Source organism: Macaca thibetana, chromosome 6 (genome assembly GCF_024542745.1).
Source record: "Macaca thibetana thibetana isolate TM-01 chromosome 6, ASM2454274v1, whole genome shotgun sequence".
NCBI lineage: Eukaryota > Metazoa > Chordata > Mammalia > Primates > Cercopithecidae > Macaca > Macaca thibetana.
Window position 1 is genome coordinate 40452232 of NC_065583.1, and position 21798 is coordinate 40474029.

Here is a 21798-nt window from a genome sequence, read left to right on the forward strand (position 1 = left end):
GCACCATGATTGTATAACCTGTAGAATCATGAACCAATTAAACCTCTTTTCTTTGTAAATTACCCAGTCTCAGGTATTTCTTTTATTTCTATTTCAAGCAGTGCAAGAACAAGCTAACAGTGTCCCATTGTCATCTACTCAGTCTCTAATAGGGCTAAGGAGCATGATAGTATCTATTCATAAGCACTGAGAAATTACCTACTGTAGAAGGCATGGATCTACACCATTTGGATTTACTGTCTATACCACTGAAAGATGTGCACTTTAGCTTTCCTGCTGTGCCATGCCAGAAACTCCACACAGCATTGTTATCCATCATGGGCATTACTAGCAACATCAGAGTGGCTGGATTGTGTCAGACGGCTGGTATGATAGCCTGGACCTCTTACTCCAGAACCTCAAACCTGATAGCATTTTGAGTTCCAGATGTGGTATATGTTACCTCCAAAATCCAAAGAGGCTGTGCCTCTTTCTTAATGGTAAGAAATGCAGGTGATAATAACTTATATTTTATCTCAGAGGGCATTTCTTTGCATGCCCAGGAACCCTAGAATCATCACTGATATGACAGTCATCTGAATATTCATAGGGTTAATATTTTACTCTTTGACATGCTAGACCATCTAGGGTCCTTGCTACTTACTACTCACTAGATCCAATTAGAATGATGTCATCTATGCAGTGATCTAGCATTATGTTCTATAGAATGTTCAATGTTGAAATATTTGTGGAGTACGTTATGAAAGAAAGCAAGAGAGTTAACATAGCTTTGTAATAAGACAGTTGGAATGTGTTCTGTTTTCTTGTTATGAGAAGATGAACTGCTTTTGATTTTATTCCCTGGTGGAATTTAAGACAAGTGCATTCACCAGAAAAAATAGCCACCTACCACGTTGCCAAAGTTACATTGATCTACTCCAATGAAGATACCACATCTGGCATGACAGCTGCAATTGGAGCTACCGTTTGGTTAAGTAAGTATATTTCAGTCCTTGTCATCACTACAATCTATCTAGTTTTTGCAGAGGGTGAACAAATGAATTAAATGGGAATTTGATGAGGACTATCACCTCTGTGCGCTTTAAGCCTCAGGAGGTAGTGTTAATCTCTAAAAATCCTCCTAGAATGCTGCATTACTTATGATTTACTATCTTGGCTAGAGACAGGGAAATTTCAGGGTTTCCACTATAATGTGTCTTACTCTCTTGTTTGTCAGAGAATAAATAAAAAGGTTTGGCGTCAGATGTTCCCAAGACCCCAGGTTTGGTAATTTTCTAAGACTCACAAAACTCAGCATGTACTCACACTCATGGCTATGACTTGTTAAAGTAAAGGGATACAAGGCAAACTCAGCAAGGGGAAAAGGTGTATCACATAAAGTCTGGAGGAAACTAGGTATAAAATTCCAAGAATCCTCTCCCATTAGAGTCACACAGAATATGATTAAATCCTCCAGCATCAAATTGCAACAACAGGTGTAAAGTGTTACCTACCAGGGAAGCTTGCCTAAACCTAGGAATCCAGGGTTTTTATTGGGGACTGGTCATGTGGGCATCTTCTGCCTAGTAGGTAGCAAAATCCCAGACTCCCAGAAGGAAAGCAGGTGTTCAGCATAAGCCACGTTGTTTGTATATACAGTTTAGGCACAGCAAACCACCTATATCAGTTATGAAATGATGCAGACACTCTCAAAATCCAAGTCACAAATGAAAGCCAAGGGTGTACCTTGTAAGCAGGCCTTTCGAAGGCTTAGTAGTCTCAGGTCTGTTATGTTAACTCTTTTCTTCCACCCACTTGGTCATTGTCCAAGGCATCTTTACAAAAAGATTATTATCAATAGGATCCCACATGGCAGGGTGAGATCAGCCTACAGTATTGGCCTCAGTAATGTCCTCCATGGCTTCTAGATTTGGCCAATTAAAACAAATCCAGGGGCCAGGCATAGTGGCTCACGCCTGTAATCCCAGCACTTTGGGAGGCCAAGGTGAGTGGATCACCTGAGATGAGGAGTTCAAGACTAGCCTGACCAACATGGTAAAACCCTGTCTCTACTAAATACAAAAAGTTAGCCGGGTTTGGTGGTACATGCCGGTAATCCCAGCTACTCGGGAGGCTGAGGCAGGAGAATCACTTGAACCTGGGAGGCAGAAGTTGCAGTGAGCCAAGATTGTGCCATTGCACTCCAGCGTGGGCAACAAGAGTGAAACTCTGTCTCAAAAAAAACAAAACAAAATGAAAAATCCCATTAACCATAAAGGTCTATCTTAGGAAGCCAGGTGTCTTTCTCCTTCAGTTTTTGCATTAACCATTTTTTTTTTCTTTTAATCTGGCCCAAGACATCAACTCGGGCACAGCACAACTCTGACCAGTAAGTTAAAGTTAATCTGAATGCCTTGTAGGGCTGAGACAGTGTCATGATAGTCAGGGTACCCACAAAAGAAATATAAGCCCAGAGGGCACACACAGTACCTCTGGAAACAGAGTTTACAGTTGTTAGGACACCCCAAGCAGGACATACATTAGTCAGGCAATAAGGTTAAGAAGACCTCTAATGTAACCTTCCACTGTGGGCCCTCCTGCTCCAGAATTCTCAGTGCAGTCCAAATAACACAGGTCAGTCCTTAGATTCATAAGGACTCCCTGAGGCAGTCAGTTCCAAACGGTTTTGTTCATGCATAATATCAGTTCATCCATCTCATAAGTGCGGGCGACATCTGGAAGTGTTCCTCTGCCATCTCATAGTCATCTGTGACCATAGGCTCAGCAGTGTGTTTGAATTCAGAGTGCTCACAGCAGCTTGGAAAGCCAGCATGGAGAGTTCTCCTTCAAGAAGGGGGAAAAGCTTCCAGGAGCAGTTCTGAAAGACAAAAATCATTAAACCCTACCCTCTCCCTGTGCCTCCCCAGGTGCTGGGTGTGTTTTCTCCATTGTTACAAAATCAGTGTGTCCCGTTCAGAATTATAACTTTATATTTTCAATCATCTCCTACTCTCACTAGGGTCTTTCATCCAGAAGGGTTATAGGCAAGAGGGAAAAAAGCATTTTCACAGAAAAACATTTTTACGCAACTTAAGCAGAAAGCCACATCGTGGTAAGGAATTGGTCACAATGACCCTGAATTGTCTAAGATTTTTCAAATTGAGTTTACACAGCCTCTTATCCCTTTAGTCACAGTCTTTTATCCAGTGGCCAGCCTACCATCCCAGAGAAGAGCAATTCCTTTTTGGGGATGCTGCATTTAACAATCAAATTGTCTTAATATTCCAGCAAAAAGTGAGGGAAGTAAATTCAGGCTGTAAGTCAATTGTTGCAAGTTGCAACCAATCCAGAAATCTAAACACAAATCTACAGCAGTGGGACTTTCTCCAGAGGAGGTCCAGAGTTAGATTTGTCAGGAATGGAAAGAAGGGTTACAGTCACTGTGATGTGCCCAGTCCTAAACTGCAGTTAGGAATGCAACTAGTCTCTGTATATCTCTCTGTATCAGAAACATAGAGCCAATCACCACCTCAATTTTAGAGGGTTCCATCAGAGAATAACCCCTTTCCTATAAGCATCTGACCACCATAGATGGTCCAGCCAGTATTTATGATGTTTTCATTGTTTAAGGCCCCACAAAGAGGTATCTTAAATCTGCAACAGTTGCAGAATCTGTGTTCTGTTTATTGAGCCCATGCCTGCTTTCAGTTTAGCACAGCTCATTCTGAGCCTGAAATGGTCCATTAGAAGATAGTCAGATTTCAGCTTAGAGTCAGGTCCAGGCAATTAAGATATGTGAATTCAGGATTCCAAAAAGTCAGTAGGAAGGGATGGTGAGAGCACTCTCAAAATCCCAGTTCCCAGATGACAGCCAAGAGCCAACCTTGTAAGAAGAGCTTTCTAAGGATTGCAGTGTTAGGCCTACTGTGTTGGCTATTTTCTGCACTAGTGTTTTGTTTTTGTTTTTGTTTTTTGAGATGGAGTTTTGCTCTTGTTGCCCAGCCTGGAGTGCAATAGTGCATCTCGGCCCACCGCAACCTCCGCCTCCTGGGTTCAAGCTATTCTCCTGCCTCAGCCTCCCGAGTAGCTGGGATTACAGGCATGCGCCACCATGCCTGCCTAATTTTGTATTTTTAGTAGAGACGGGGTTTCTCCATGTTGGTCAGGCTGGTCTCAAACTCCTGACCTTAGGTAATCCACAGCCTCGGCCTCCCAAAGTGCTGGAATTACAGGCGTAAGCCACCACGCCCGGCTGCACTAGCTTTTTCTAGCTAATATCTGCCCCAATTATATGCTTACAGGCCTGAGAAATAACCACTTGGTAGGTCTGTTGACCCTTTGGATCCACTGTGAGATAAATTTGGGCCCAAATTCCATGCATCTCTTGATATCTATAAGCCTCCACTGTAATTGGAGGACCATGATGGTGTTTTAGGACACCTTGGATTAGAGGCAGCTCAAGAACTATATGTAGCCTTCATTGAGAAGTCTGGATAATCCACTTTCCCAAGTGTGGTTGGTTGCCCAGGCATACGGCTGCAGATCTCTGATAGAAAGGACAGAAGGGAGCATCAGGAGTCTATAGTTGCAGGGACATTTTCCTTCCTCAAAGGGAGTCAGCTTCCCCTTCAAACAATGGGGTCTGGTGTGGTGATCTGACTTAGATCTAACAACAGTGTGAGGAACTGTGGTATAGTTTGGATGTTTATCCTCTGCAAATCTCATTGAAATTTGATCCCCAGTGTTGGAGGTGGGACCTACTGGGAGGTGTTTGGAGCATGGGGTGGATCTCTCATAAATAGATTAGTGCCCTCCCTTGAGGGAGGGTGGGAGTTCTTACTCTATTCGTTTTGGAGAGAGCTGGTTGTTAAAAGAAGTCCCTGGCCCTCCTGCCTGCTTTCTCATCGTGTGATCTCCGCACACAATGGCTCCCCTTCACCTTTCACCATGAGTGGAAGAAGCCTGAGGCCCTTATCAAAAGCAAAACTCAATAGCGTAAGGCTCTAATTTCTCTCCACACTGATTTGTATATCTCTCAGTTGGATATATATAAATTTGATGTATATAGTATATAGCATAATATATATGTTACATAAGTTTGAAGAGAATTCATATATATTCATATATAGACAATATATAGAATTCATATATATATTCAGTCCCATTCAAAGTCCTTATTTCTTTTTTAGAACTTGACAAGATGATTCTAAAATTAATATAGAAACGTAAAAATGCAGGAATAGCAAAGACTCATGACAGCATTATTCATAACAGCTAAAAATTGGAAACAATCCTCATATCCTTTAATTTTAGAATATAAACTTAAATATAAATTTAAATTCAATTTAAAATAATTTGTTATTTTTATGCAGCAGAGAAAGAGAGCAAAGTTGAGTTACACACAGCAACATGGATAAATCTCACAAATACAATGTTTAGTGAAAGAAGCCAGGCACAAAAGAACACATAATTATTATTCCACTTATAGAAAGTTTTAAAAATATGCAAAACTAATACTTAGCTGGTAAAAGTTAATAAAGACAATGAAGTGATTATCATAAAGGGTGATTATCTGAGCAGGAAAGTGGAAGCAGCAATTCAGAAGAGTCATGAGAGTGGCTAAAACATTGGCAATGTTTTATTTTTTTATTTTTTATTTTTTTGAGATGGAGTCTCACTCTGTTGCCCAGGCTGGAGTGCAGTGGTGCGATCTTGGCTCAATGCATCCTCTGTCTCCAGGGTTCAATCATTTCTCCTGCCTCAGCCTCCCACTACCACTCCTGGCTAATTTTTGTATTTTTAGTAGAGACGGGGTTTCACCATGTTGGCCAGGCTCATCTTGAACTCCTGACATCAAGTGATCCTCCCACTTCACCTCCCAAAGTGCTGGGATTACAGGCATGAGTCACCAAGCCCAGCCCAGTGTTTTATTTTTTGATATAGTGGTGGTTACATGACCACTTGTTTTGTGATAAATCATTGAGCTGGACATTTTTATGTATTTTTCTATATGTCTGTCATATTTTACAATATAAAATGGTAAAAAAAAAAAAAAACCTGTTGTTTTGTAGTCTGTGTCTAATAATTCCAATTTTTGTTGGCCTGTTTCTTTTGTGTCTTCTTTTAGCTGCTTCTTACTAATGTTTCCCAACTCTTTTTGTGTTTATAGTTGTATTTACAAAATAATTTGAGACCTGTGGCGAAGGTGGTGAAGGCACCTTCTCTGGAGAGGATCTGCATTTGCAGCTTCCAAATACATGGGAGCACTATGATTGAGGATTTCTGTAAACCAAGTTCAAAACTTGAAGTTCCCTAGAAGATCCAGGTGTTTTGAACTCATGTGGAAATCCCATGCAAAAGTAGGTCCACCCTCGTTCTCTGGGGGTAGGTCACCCTTCCTTTGGGATCCCAGTTTATGGTGGGAGTATCTTTTTGTATACCATTTTAGAAGATGGAGGAGCAGGGACTTCTCCAGAATATTTAGCCACATGCTTTATATGCTTATATCAGCTCACCGTAAGTTTTGAACACTCATAAAAATGATCACAGTTCTACCTTTTTTTGAACTCCTGGACTCAAGTGATTATCCTGCCTCAGCCACCAGAGTAGGTGGGACTACAGGCATGTACCACCACACTCAGCTAATTTTTAAATTTTTTTTTTATAGAGACGAGATCGCACTATGCTGCCCAGGTTGGTCTCTAACTCCTGGACTCAAGGGATCCACCCACCTCAGTCTCCCAAAGTGTGGGATTACAAGTGTGAGCCATGACACCTGACCCCACAGTTTTACTTTTTATCTGACCTGTTTCTTTATTCAAAATCTGTCTGTTTTGTTTTGAGGTTGAGAAACTTTTTTTTTCACAGACTTGTACCAAGAATTATTGGAGTATCGTCCAATAGAAGGCCTCTACCTTATCTAAATGAAGAGGTAACTTAAGGACTGGTTCCTTTGTCAGTTATTGTTTCTGTGACTTAAGATTGATTCTACTCCAGGAATTATAAGACAGACTTCTCACACTGATTTTCTTGAAATCAAACCCCGAGGCAAGAGGCTTTTTGAAATCTCTTTTGGGGACTTCCATTGAGGAGCTGCCTATTTTTCCATCTCTGGGTTAGAATTATGCCACTCAGCATTTTGCTAAGGGGTAAAATAAACTCACGCTTAGAAAAGAAAAGGAAGAGGTGGATAGAATGTCTGGACTTAAGAATAAATATTCTGTCAACTTGTTTGTAGTGGAGTCTAGATAATTTCTGTGTAAAGCCTTTGAGGAAACAGTCTCCGATATGTGTGTTGGTTTAGGCAGAAATTCTGAATTTCTATTCAAGATGGCACCTGCAAGCCAGCAAGAGCACCTAGTTCTTAAGCATAAAGACTCAGTAAAGGGAAAGCCCTGGCCAATTGAGCCAAAATTCACTCAGGGTGAACCTAGGCTGGAAAATATCAATAATTCTTGTTTGAATTAAAGTATGGAAGCTAGGCAATGCCTTGAATATTAGGGTATTTAATGTGCATGTAAGGACTATGGACTCTTAATGAAAATGAATTCATTACCCATAATTTACATCTTAGATGCATCCTTGAGGCAGTAAATTCTCCAATCCCAGTGAAATTCTTATTTTAATCAGTCTGAAGAAATAAGAACACGGCTTGCAGAAATGCTGATTGATGAGTCTTAGGGACTTATAAAGTAATCTAAGATACTACAGGTCAAGAGTCTTAAAGGAAAAAAGTGACCAAATCTGTCTCCAAAGAACTTTTTTTATGTAATCATACTCCTCTGGAAAGAACTTAGGAGTCTGATCAATAGATAGCAGAAGAAATAGAAATGAAAATTCAGACAATTAAAAAATGTGTTTGTTATTTATGTTGGGCCTTTGTTTGCCATTTTAAACTACAACATATTATAATATGTATACATTTGTATTTAAAGGCAAGAATTTCAGAGAATAACAGATTCTGGCAAGGATGTGGAGAAAGGGAAAACTCATACATTACTGGTTGGAATGGAAATTCGCACAGCCACTCTGGAAAACAGTATGGAGGTTCCTCAAAAAACCAAAAATAGAACTACCATATTATCCAGAAATTTCACTACTGGGTATATACCCAAAAGAAAGAAAATAAATATAAAGAAGAGATCCCTGCACTCTATGTTTACTGCAGCACTATTCACAATAGCCAAAATACAGAATCAACCTAAGTATCCATCAACGGATAAATGAGTAAGGAAATTGTGACATATATATACACAATACAATACTATTCAGCCATAAAAAAGAACAAAATTTGCTCATATGCAGCAACATGGATGGAACTGGAGGTCATTATATTAAGTGAAATAAGCCAAGCACAGAAAGATAAACATTTCATGTTCTCACTTACATGTGGGAGCTAAAAAAATGGATATTATAAAGACAGAGATTGGTGATTACCAGAGGCTGGAAATGGGAGAGGGGAGGAAGATGAAGAGAAATTGATTAATGGGTACAAATATATAGTTAGATGAAATAAGACCTGATGTTCAATAGATCAGTAGGGTGAGTGTAGTTAACATTAATTGACTGTACATTTCTAAATATCTAGAAAAGAATAATTTGAATGATCCTAGTGTGAAGAAAAGATAAATATTTAAGGTGATGGATATCCCAATTACCTTGATTTGAGCATGTAAGTGTATCAAATTATCACCTGTACCCCTAAAATATGTATGTCTAATATGTATCAATTTTAAAAAGTAAAAAAAAAAGAAAACAAAGATTTGAGTCTAAAAGATATAATGTATGGGTTCTGTAATTTATGTAGATTGATTACTAATTAAAGGAAGTTTAAAATGGAGGCTTAATTAAAGCCTCAAACAATGTATGTTTGGAAAAGATACGCTCCAAGTAGCCAATTAAATGCTTAATTTTAAAAGAAATTTTGGTGTTGATAAAAGATATAAAGTAACTTTTTAAAAAAAATTATATTTAGGTTGGGCACAATGGCTCACATCTGTAATCCCAGCACTTTGGGAGATCAAGGTGGGCAGATCACCTGAGGTCAAGGGTTCGAGATCAGCCTGACCAACATGGAGAAACCCTGTCTCTACTAAAAATACAAAATTAGCTGGGCATGGTGGCACATGCCTGTAATCACAGCCACTTGGGAGGCTGAGGCAGGAGAATCGCTTGAACCCAGGAGATGGAGGTTGCGGGGAGCTGAGATGGCGCCATTGCACTCCAGCCTAGGCAACAAGAGCGAAACTCCATCTCAAAAAAAAAAAAATTGTATTTGGAAGAATGACTACATATGAATGTTTAAAGACAAATCTCTAAGCATTAAAGCTAAGATACTATTGCAAGTTAAACTATGTTTTAACTAACAAATTTGTTTTGCAGTAATTTCATGGAGTTGGTGCTGGCAGAAGCGCTGAGGGCAGGAAGGCAAATCCATATCTAGAAAAAATGTTTATGCCAGTAAGCTCAAATCCCTGTCTTGTTCATAAATTCAGTGACTTGCTATCTCATGAAGGTCTAGACTTTGGTATTTTTCTTTGATGATAACAGATTGGCATGCAGCAGTGGTGGTAACACATCAGCCTTGATAAAGAGATGATCATTTTGTTGAACCTATGCATAATGCCATGGCCACTTTGCTGATGGCCCATTGAACAAATACTGTTGTGGCTTAGGAAAGGGTTATCTGATATTTTATGGATTAAATGACTTAATTTTTTTCAAGTACTAAGAACTATGCCTGGCACATAGTAAGCACTATGTAAGTGTTTTGCTAAATAAAAATCCATGTAGTGAACCTTCTTTTCGACCTCAGTATTAAAATCTACCAGTGCAGTGTGGAACATTTAGTAGACATTCATATGATTCACATATATCCCATACTCTGAGTTCCATTTGCTAGAGTTCCGTAAGCATATGCTGTATCCAGGCTTTCTTATAACCAATAGTCTAATCTTCCTTTTAATTCCATGACTGCCAGGCCAAAGCATTAGCCACTGCTCATGAATACATGATGTTATGGGTTGAATTGTGTCTTCCCCAAAGAAGAAATGCTGGAATCCTAACTCCCAGTACCTCAGAATATGATATTATTTAGGAATAGGATCTTAACAAAAGTAAACAAGTTAAGATTATTATTGAGATAATTAGGGTGGGCCCTAATTCAATAAAACTGGTGTCCTTATAAAAAGGGACAATTCGGACACAGAGACAGATATGTATACAGAAAAGATCATATAAAGAGACAAGAGGCCAGGCACAGTGGCTCACACCTGTAATCCCAGCATTTTGGGAAGCTGAGGCGGGTGGATCCCTTGTGCTCAGGAATCCTAGACCAGCCTGGGAAATATAGTAAAACTTCAAAAAAACAAAAAACAAACAAAAAAAAAAACACACACAAAACACACACACTCCCCCAACAAAATTAGCCTGGCATGCTGGTGCGCACCTGTGAGGTGGGAGGATCACTTGATCTCAGCAGGTCGAGGCTGTAGTGAGCCAAGACTATGCCACAACATTCCAGCTTGGGTGAGAGAATGAGACCCTATCTCTAAATAAATAAATAAATAAATAAATAAATAAATAAATATAAAGAGACACAGGGAGAAGACAGCTGTCTGCAAGCCAGGTTGAGAGGCCTAGCACATTCTTCCTCACAGCGCTCAGAAGGAACCAACCATGCTGACACCTTGAGTTCAGATTTATAATCTCCGGAACAGTGAGACAATACATTTCTGTTTAAGTTACTCCTTTTGTGGTACTTTGTTAAGGCAACCCTAGCAGACTAATACAAATGCAAACCCGTACTTCTTGCCAACTGTACTTTCAGGAAAGTTGAACAGATATATTTCAGGAAAAATGGGCAGATATATTTCCTTTCAGGAGGAACCCTTCCCTCTTCCTGAGCCAGTCTTGTGGTATGTTATACTCTAGAAGTCTCTTTGTGGCTTGTGCCAGATTTTTGCATGACAGTATTTCTAAATTGGGCTCAAATTTCTTTCTGTAGTATCTAACCACAAAAAACTCCTAATGAGGCCACAGATGTGGGTTGAAAGAGACCTCTCTTTATACTAGTAATGCAACAGCAGTAGGTACTTTGCTAGTATAAACTACCTACTCATGAAATATGCTTGTGCATTCCAGGCCTGCTCATATATGATCTAGTGTTACCACTTCCACTTGAATATAGAGTGCTGCCTGGTGTGGTAGCACACACCTATAATGCCAACTACTTGGGATGCTGAGATGGGAGAATGGCTTGAGTTCAAGACCAGCCTGGCAACATAGCAAGACCCCATCTCAAAAAAGAAAAAAAAAATAGAGTGTTGCTACTGATGCCCAGGTTTTGATAAATTAAGTAACATCTAGTAAGCTATAGGCAGCTCAGATCAGATGTTCACTTAGTGTCCCATAGTCAGATGTTCAATCTCTACCATGGTTCAATAGTAAGTCAGGAACATTGTTACAGGGTTGGGATCTCTGGGAAGCAGACTCTGAGATGGAATTAGGGTGTAGGGTGGTTTCTAGGGAGTTCCGTTGGGATTAGCATCTATAGAATGGAGGTGACAGAGGCAGGATTCAACAGAGAGAGAGCAGTGGGAGCTCTGGAGCTAAGATGGCCCATTAGAGTTGGACTGCATTCAGCTAAAAAAGCCAGGTTATTTTGTGCGGGTTTTTTTTTTTTTTTTCTTTGGTAGGGGAGAGCAGGGGAGAGGGGCTTGCTCTGTTGCCCAGGCTGGAGTCCAGTGGCATGATCATGGCTCACTGCAGCCTCGACTCCCTGGGTTCAAGTGATCCTCCCACTTCAGCCTCCTCAGTAGCTAGGACTACAGGCTCACACCACCATGCTCAGCCTATTTTTAAAATGATGTTTTGTAGAAATAGGGCCTTGCCATGTTGCCCAGGCTGGCATGAACTCCTGACCTCAAATGATCCTCTCACCTCATGCTCCCAAAGTGCTGGGATTACAGGTGTGAGCCATTACGCCTAGCCAAGGTCAGGTCTTTATATTCCCATCTCTATTAGCCATTGGATATGGCCCGCCCTGGGAAAAGTGTGATCTGAGATGATCCCACGAGGGACTGACAGCTGAAGCGTGCCTACTGACAGCACTCCTGGCACTCCCAGCAGCACTCTTGAAAACAGGTCTTTTGTGGAAGGAGGATCCAAGTGGTACATCTCCACGTTTTTACAGTCTGCCCTCTGTGCTGTTCAGATCCTTTTCATATCTTCGTATATGTTCAGGGAGCAGCTCCTTCTGATTCTGGTGGGCCTCTCCTCCTGGTGGAAACTTAGAAGAGAAAGTTTAATGGGATGAACTGCAGTTCTTACCACTGAAACTGGTCTCAGGTTACAACTGATAATTATAATCTCCCTTCTCTACTAACCATTTGAGGTTTTCTCTCATCCTCCACTAGCTGGTCTGCTGGTCAGAGTGGCTTATTTGGTTGTGTAATCCACACCTTCATCCCTGAGAGACCTGAGCCCTGGTCACCATGCCATTCTTGACCTGGGATTGTTACATTTTTTCACTTACCAAATAATTGGGCAGGGGTGTACCAGGAGGCATCCAAGTGGGTCACCTAGGTGCCAAACATATTTTTCCTAGCCCTATGTAACTGTGTAACAGCAGCCCTATTTCTATCTGATGATCAGCGTCAGGTACCCCTGCTGCGATGGTGACTCCTTTTCTTGCCTGCTGAACCCTGAGCACATGGAACTCAAAGAATTGAGGTCACCGATTTGGCTTAAAATATATTGAGAATCTTGCTGTGTCCCCTGGTAGAAATGTTTCCCTTCAGGGACTGGGACTTCTAACCCTGCAGAGCAGTTGCAGAAATGGGAATCACCAATTCCCTAAGTAGGTCATTGGGAACAATGGTAACTGGGTCACTCGCTGATCTCTATTGCTGGCAGGTTGAAGATTTGGCTGTGCAAGTTTATTAAGTAAAATTTTAAGACTTCACATTGTTCTAATGCCCAGTATTCCCTCAAACAGGCAGTGAACACCCTGCCCAGGTGACTAGGTGCAAAAGTATAGCAAGGTTGGTCCCTGCCACAAGCTCCCCTTCTTGCCCTCCCCTAACTACTGTGATATAACTCCAGTCAAACACACCAATGAAATCCCCTCACACTTTTGCTTGTGCACTCCACTCTGACTGCCAATAAAGGCATTTGCCCAGGGGTCACTCTCTTGGTTCCCCACCTGCTTGTTGAATGTGTTCCCTTGGCTTTCCTGTGGGCCACCCACGTGGCATGCTGCATCTCCCTCTCTAGGATACCTGTGTGTATGATAAATATGTTAATTTCATGTGCCTCTCCCAGTATAATTTCCACAGTCACATTGGAGTGGCCCTTAAATACCCCACAATGGGACTTACACCCCTGCTTACAACACAGGAAGCAGCTAAATCAGAATTGGTAAGTGAGGCACATACATAGCCTTCATCTTTGCCTCTGCGGCCTCTGTTCAAGTGCTCATCACTGCAGCAGTGGTCTGGCTGATGAGAGAGGCTGTCTTATGTCAATGGGATAAGTCATCTTGTTTACTTCATTGTTTAGTGCCTCTTCCATGGTAGGATGCCCACTGATGACCATTGACTTGTCACACAATGTCATCACACTTTTGTATTCACTCCCCTATGCCCATCAACATGCTTCTAACCCAGAACTCTTTATACCCAATCTTCTAAGCTTTCAAGACTCTTACCAGGCACCCATATCATTTGCCACTAAACGTAAATCTACTTACATTCCAGCCTTAGGCTGCTTTTCTATCTACACAAAGTGGATGACCAAGTGCACCACTGGAAACTCTGCCCAGCTTTAAGGGGGATTTTCCCTTAGCACCAAATTTCCAGGCAACCCCTAAGTGAGGCTATAGTGCAGCTGGAAGTAATGTTCAGTTTGCACCCACATACCAAGCTGACCCATTCATGAACTTCCCTGTCAGTCAGTTGTAAGTGTTCCTCCTTATGGCCACACAGGTGAGAGCTGAGGGAGGGGTTCCTTTGCCACAGGGGTGGATGAGGTGGGTGCCTATGCTGCCTACTCAATACAGCTTGCTTATGCTCTCTGGCTCTTATATTCAATCCCATAGTTACCATTTCCGTCTTTACATTAGATTGTTGCTGGATCCATTCAACCTTATGACTTGACAGGTCTGACAGAACCCCGATCATGATAGATAGTTCCATTTACATAGTGACTTGGTGTCCCCTGATCAGGTATTTAGTCTCAACTAGGCCAAATAGCATACCAGTTTTTTGTGTGTTAGGCCTTTCTTACATTGCTATAAAGAAATACCTGAGACTGGGTAATTTATAAAGAAAAGAGGATTAATTGACTAATGGTTCTGCAGGCCATACCGGAAGCATGGTGCTGGGATATGCTCACTTCTGAGGAGGCCTCAGGAAGCTTTTACTCATGGCAGAAGGTGAAGTGGGAGCAGGCACATCACGTGGCCAGAGTGTGAGCAAGAGAAAGAGAGTAGGGGAGGTGCCACACACTTTTAAACAACCAGATCTCACAAGAACTCACTCATTATCACCAGGAAAGCACCAAGCCAAAAGGGATCTGTCTCCATGATCCAAACACCTCCCACCAGGCCCCATCTCCAACCCTGGGGATTGCATTTCAACATGAGATTTGGGTGGGACAAATATCCAAACCTTATCAGTTTGTTTTTAAGGTGAGTAATTCTCTCTTGCCTGTGATATGGCCTTGCTCTAGTATACCAGGACCTGAATTGTAGGTCTTCTTCTGTGACTTGTGATAAATCCCATATAGCATTTTTTCTCACTACTTGTAGCTTTAATGCAATCCTCCTGGTCCTCAAAGGGAAAGGACACTTGGATTGCAACCTGGACCTGCTGCAGCACCCCTTCCTTCATGGGATACACCCAAAGCAGGCAGCCTTTTGTATCACTTAGTCTACAGACAGAGGCAGTATTCCCAGGTGTGGCACAATTCTACCACGTGTTGTTTCTATTTTTTGTGGCTGAAGTGCAAAATACAATAATTTATCTTTTACCTTGAATGGGAGACTCTTGGCCACTAGACCCCTAAAAGTGTTACTGATTTGAAATGCTCCTGAAAATTCACAGGACGTGTCTCCCAACCTCTAAAGTCCATGTGTCATATCAAGACCTCCACTATGCTAACCATTTTTGCTTACCCAGCCAAATTGGCATGATGTCATTGATAGATCAATGTGATAATCTTTAGAATACTCAAATAATCCAGATCTCTTTGGACTACACTTGATAGAGGGCAGAAGAGATAACATAGGCCTGGAGCAAGATTGTAATTGTATACTATTGTCCATTTCATGTGAATGTGAATTGATTTTGATCCTCTTATAGGAAAAGCATTTGCCAAATCAATGGCTACATACCACATAGCAAGCAAAGATACATCTGATACGAAGATTGCTTTTGGAGATACTACTTAGTTAAGTTTGTGGTTGTTTATTGTCATCCTACAGGATTTATCTGGTTTATGCAGGAACCAGACCAAAGAATTAAGTGACGACACAATGGAGACTATATCCATTAGATACCTAAAGATGGCACTAATTTTTGCCATGCCTCAGGATATAATATCAGTTTTGATATACTATCTTTCCAGGATTGGGAGAATTCCCTGTTATGATAGATCTTACAATACAGCAAGGACCTATGCGGGGTTGTGTCTTAAGAATGTTTACCCCAATTATATATTTGGAGATGAGGGAAATGACTACTGTGCGGGTCTGTAGACCCAGTAGATCCACTATGAACTGCACTTTGATGAGGAATTCATTTATTACCTTATCCGTAGACGGCTCCATTCTAAATGGGCCCATGACACTTTGGATCTCTATCTTATTGTCAATTTGGCCCTGTGTCTAACAGTCCTTGAGGTGTTTGGATATACTACTTTTCTCTGGAAAAGTTTTTTTTTTTATTTTTTATTTTTAATTATTTTGTATTTTTAGTAGAGACGGGGTTTCACCATGTTAGCCAGGATAGTCTCCATCTCCTGACCTTGTGATCTGCCCGCCTCGGCCTCCCAAAGTGCTGGGATTACAGGTGTGAGCCGCTGCACCCGGTCTGTGAACAGTTTTACAAGTAAATGGCTGTAGGTACATTTTGGGGGAGGACAGGGGGAATCATTACAGTGTACGCTTGCCATATGTTGTAGAGTCCATTGTCCTAGGAGCCCAGTCTCCTCTTCAATCAAAGGGTTCTGTTCTGAAGCTGGCTGAGATCAAGAAATTGGGCAACACATTGCAGCTTTTATTGGAACAGCTGTCCTTAACCAGTGAATCATCCATCCTTTATCCCTTCTGACAGTTTAAGTTGAATAATAGCCTTATCAGCTGTCCATCTATCATGCCTGTAAGGGAAGCCATGTTCTACTATCTCCACAGCTCTCTGTGGATCAAGAACCATTGGCTACCACCCAACATTTGCCACTCAGTTGCATCCCACTAAATTTTGATAGTTAAATGCTGCTACCAGACTTTTATTTTTTCATACTACTGTCATTCCCAGGGCTATCAGTAAGCCTGGCTCTATAATGGTGTCTCCTATTGTCAGTCATGATCTACAGAGAGTAGCCATCACTGAATTTCTTGATGATGTTTGTGCCTTTCTCCTTGGTGCCTTACTTATTGCTTTGGTAAATGGTGTAACCTCTAGGACATCTCATGAGTCATAATTATCTAGTGGATCTTCTGGCCTTACATAGTTGTGATGGCTAATTTTATGTGTTAACTTGACTGGGATAAGGGATTTCCAGATAGCTGATAAAACATTATTTCTGGGCGTGTTTGAGGGTATTTGTAGAAGAGATCAGCATTTGAATCAGTAGACTGAGTAAAGAAGATCCGTCTTCACCAATGTGGGCAAGCATCATCCAATCTCTTGAAGCCCTGCATAAGACAAATAGGCTAAGGGGGAGCAAATTCTCTTCTTCTCCTTTTGAGCTGGGACGTCCATCTTCTCCCACGTTTGGACAATGGGGCTACTAGTTCTTGGGCCTTGGTACTCTGGGATTTATGTCAATGACTTCCCTGGTCCTGAAGTTTGTAGTCAGCAGGTAGTGAGACTTCTCAGTCTTCAAAGTTGTGTGAGCTGATATTCCTAATAAATCACACACACACACACACACACACACACACACACACACACACACACACACTTCCCCCATCGTAGGTTCTGTTTCTCTAAGACCCCAAACTGATTCAATAGTATATGCACTTAAGAATGCAAATTTTCCTAGGCTTTCTAATCTCTTCCTCTACTGTCTGCCATGAGAATTCTCGTTATTTTGATTTAACTTAGTGTGTGCCATCACTTTTTGATGCTTCTAGAAGTCATACTAATAGTGTTTATTCCATATAAATGCTTGTCAGAGTGTTAATTCCTATGTCTCTCAGATCAATAAACTCTTATTTAATCTTATGCTCCGACTGCCTTAATTGAGCACCCTCAGAATCCAGTACCAGGTGTATTCCCTTGGCTCCTGCTGGTATAGGCTATCTAGGACTTGCAGTTCTTTTAGGGTAGAGGTCTTTTACTCCCTCATTAGGCCTAGCATGTCCCCAGGGTTGTGCTGTGAGCTAACTCTACTTGTGTTTAGTGGCCAAAAGGGGAGGTAGAGGCAGATTTTGAGGGTAATACTTATTGTCTTATAGGAAAGAAGCCTCTGTATATCTTTAAGGAAAAGGATATCTTTTAATAAGGAGGAGTGGATCACTTCTGTAGGCTCACAGGGTCAAGGAAAATCTTGAAATTAAAGATGCAGGGGATATTGATCCCTATGCTTTCATCTTATGAATGAGGATACCATCTTTTCCCAATTGGAGCCCTCAATCTGGCACGGTAGACTTGTTTTGGCTGGGAGTTAACCTTATCAGGAACTCAGCTAATCTGACAGTTATATATCCTTGCCTTGACCTCAGCTTTCTCTGCCCTCCTTCCGTAGGAAATATAAGCCTCTTTTTACTCCACCTAGGACTCTTTCTGGCATTTACACCTGGTTTTCAATTTCTGTTAATTACTCTCAAGTCAATTGAATTTGGCCATAGACACACATTCCCATTGTCCCTGTGGCTACTTTTTGCTGACTATTTCTCAAATGCCCAGTAGATTGAAACAGTTAATGTATTCTCTTCCACTAGCGGAATTCACTATCCCAGTTCACCACCAGCGAAAATTTTAACAACTGGACTGCCACCTTGTGGCAGGAGCTGTGTTCCACCTACTACTAGTTACAGGGCCCTTATTTGCCAGCTGAGAAATGATTCAACTTGAAACCCCCATCTTATTGCCAGCTTTCTAAGACAACTCCCATTACCAATAGTTACATAATTCCCTGGGAAGCAGGCTATGAGATGGAGTTTATTGAAAAATATGTTTATTAGGGTGTACCCTTGGGATTACCACCAGTTGAAGAAAAGGGGAAGGAAGTAGGCAGAGGGAAAAGTCCAACTATGATGCAGTCCCTACTGTAGCCTTGCTAACCCCACCAGGAGCTCAGAAGCCAAAATGAACCTTTAGAGTTGTTCCACATTAAGCCAACATGACTGGAACTTCATACACTTGTCTTGATCTGCCATTAAATGTAGGATGCCCCAGGAAGGGCATGACCTTAGATGAGACAGATGTGTGTAACTGAGGGCATCCCTGAGGATTCTGACAGCTAAACTCTGTCTACTGATAACACTCCTAGCACTTAGGCAAAAGGACCTCCTTGAAGATGGATGGGGTGGTACAACTCCATGTCCATTAAAAACATTTTTTTTAGGCTGGGTGCAGAGGCTTACACCTGCAATCCCAGCATTTTGGGAGGCTGAGGCAGGAGAATTGCTTGAACCCAGGAGTACAAGGCCAGCCTGGGTAACATAGTGAGACACCCATCTCTCCAAAAAAATTAAAAAATTAGTCAGGCATGGTGGCATGCACCTGTGATCCTAGCCACTCAGGAGGCTGAGGTAGGAGGATCACTTGAGCCCTGGAGGTTGAGGCTGCAGTGAGCCATGATCACACCACTGCACTCCAGCCTGGGTGTCTCTGCCTCAAAAAAATAAATAAATAAAATAAAAATAAAATGGGGAAAAAAGCCTTTGTTTTTCCCCACAGAGCTCACAAAAACATTTATTTATGTTTACTGGTTTGTTATAAAGGATGTTACAAAGGACACAGAAGCAATGTATAGGGCAAGGTATAGGAGGGGAGGGGAGCAGAGCTTCAATACCCTACCAAGGCACATCACCTTCCAGGAACCTCCAGGTTTGCAGCTATCCAAAAGCTCCCCAAATCCTGTCATTTGGGAGTTTTAATAGAGGCTTCACTACATAGGCATGATTGATTAAACCACTGACCATTGGTGATCAACTTAACCTTCAGCACCTCTCCTCTTCCTGGAGGTTGCAGGGTGAGAAAGTCCTAACCCTCTAACCCTGCCTTAGTCTTTCCTGTGACCAGCCCCATTCTGAAGCTGCCCACGGGCTTCCAGCCATCGGTCATCTCATTAGGATACAAAGACATCACTTTGGAATTTCTAAGGATTTTAAGAGTTGTATGCCAGGAAATGAGATCAAGGGCCAAATATATAATTCACGATATCACAGTCCATCTCCGATGTGTAATTCCTTATGTTAAAAAGATGTACAAGTCAAAAGACACTGCCACATTACTAGAATCTTATTCAATCATTAATAATTAGTTCAGTCCATTATCATATTGTATGAATATGTATCCCAGGGTGAGGCCACTCGAGTTTGCAGGATTTTCATTATCTTATTAGGTTCTAAAAGCAGCTGTGGTCTTGGCTTCACCCTGTAAGACACCTGGTATAACTGAACTAAGAGACAATGTCATCTCTTGCTCTGAACCTCTTTCAAGGTGTTAATGTAATGTAATACTAGATTTATCTGAATTCATAACCCATTTATTCCTTTACTCTCAGCTGCCCTTCTTTCTTCACTTTATTAATAACCTTTGCAAATGACATTAGAATCAACACTGTGCTGGTCTAGGTTGTAGGCATCACTAGTGGTAATTACCTTCTCCTCAGTCCACGCCCATTCAGATAGGCTCAGGTTATGTAGGTGCCAAATTATTGCACCATTTTTACCACTAGGCAGTATAGCTGCATTCACTGTTAACCCCAATTTTTGCACAACCCACTCCAATCAGGCCCTTAGCAATTCTGATATGAGGCTTAAAAACGTATTTACAGTTTCTTGTTTAGGAATCATCCCTGCTTCCGGTACTTGTAGTTACAGCTCTGGTCCTAGAATCACTTTTTTGATCAGAGAAGCAGCCTTCCAAACAGGATGTTGCCCATTCACCTTGGAAGCTTGGAACAGTCTTCCACAAACTCAGCAGTTGTTGGGTGGTTAGTTGAGAGCTGCTTATAGGGCACTGTGCAAATGTTCACAGAACCCAGCAGCTCCTCACACAGTTTTATAGTCGGTACTTACAGTGGCTTTTATCTAGTTCACTAGGCTGACTGTTCCCTCAGGAACACTCCTGTGTGCCTGGATCACATATAGCCATCTGCAATTGTTCAGTAGTGAGTTGCGTGCCCTGCATTGACCCAAATATGCCCTTCCACTCTGAAACATTTAAAACCAAATAATTTTTACCAATGTGTTATGAAGAATATTACAAAGGATACAGATGAAGAGATGCATAGAGGTATGGGGGAAGGGGTGCGGAGTTTCCATGACCTCTGTGGGAGCACCACCCTCTAAGAGCCTCCACATGTGCAGCTATCTAGAAGCTCCAAAAACATTTTAAAAAACTCTTTAATTTTTAAAATAATGTCAGGCCCAAAACATTTTTTAAAATAGTATGAGTTTCCATTTGTCCTTCCTTCGACTTCCTCAAATGTTAACATCTTATCCTCAATATAATAAATTATCATTGATACAATTAACTAACCTATAGACTTTATTCAAATTTTGCCAATTGTTCCACTAATTTCCTTTTTCCGGTCTAGGAATTGGTCATGTCTCCTTAACTTCTTCCAATCTAAGACAATTTTCCAGTCTTTCTTTAGCTTCTATGACCTTAACACTTTTAAAGAGTGCTGGCAAGATATTGGTTAAATGTCTCTTAATTTGGGTTTGTCTGATATTTCCTTATGACTAAATTTTGGTTGTACATTTTTGGCAAGAATAACACAGAAATGACACGCAGTTGTCCTATCAGGAGATATATCAGGTTAATGTTTCATACTGGAGATGTTAACTGGGGTTATTTGATAAAGAGTTTGTCTCCACTGTAAAGTTACTGTTTGCCCTCTGTAATTAATAAATATTATAACAGTATCTTTGTAATTAACAAGTGTCATATGAGGAGCTGCTTCTAGAATGATCTATTTCTTAACAGGATAATAGTTATTTACTGAAAAGGTGGTACTATGTTCCAAATCCCAGAGGCCCACACTATAATTCTCTTGTTAGGGAATGTCTTGGGCTTCATATAACATTCGGCTATAGTTGACACTTTAAACATAATTTTTTTTTTCAGACAGTGTCTTGCTCTGTCGCCCAGGTTGGAGTGCAGTGGTGTGATATCGGCTCACTGCAACCTCTGCCTCCTGGGTTCAAGCAATTCTCGTGCCTCAGCCTCCTGAGTTGCTGGGATTACAGGCATGTGCCACCACACCCGGCTATTTTTTTTTTTTTTTTTAGTAGAGATGGGGTTTCACTATGTTGGCCACGCTGTTCTCAAACTCCTGACTTCAAGTGATCCACCTGCCTTGGCCTCCGAAAGTGCTGGGATTACAGGCGTAAGCCACCGTGCCCAGTGTTAAATATAA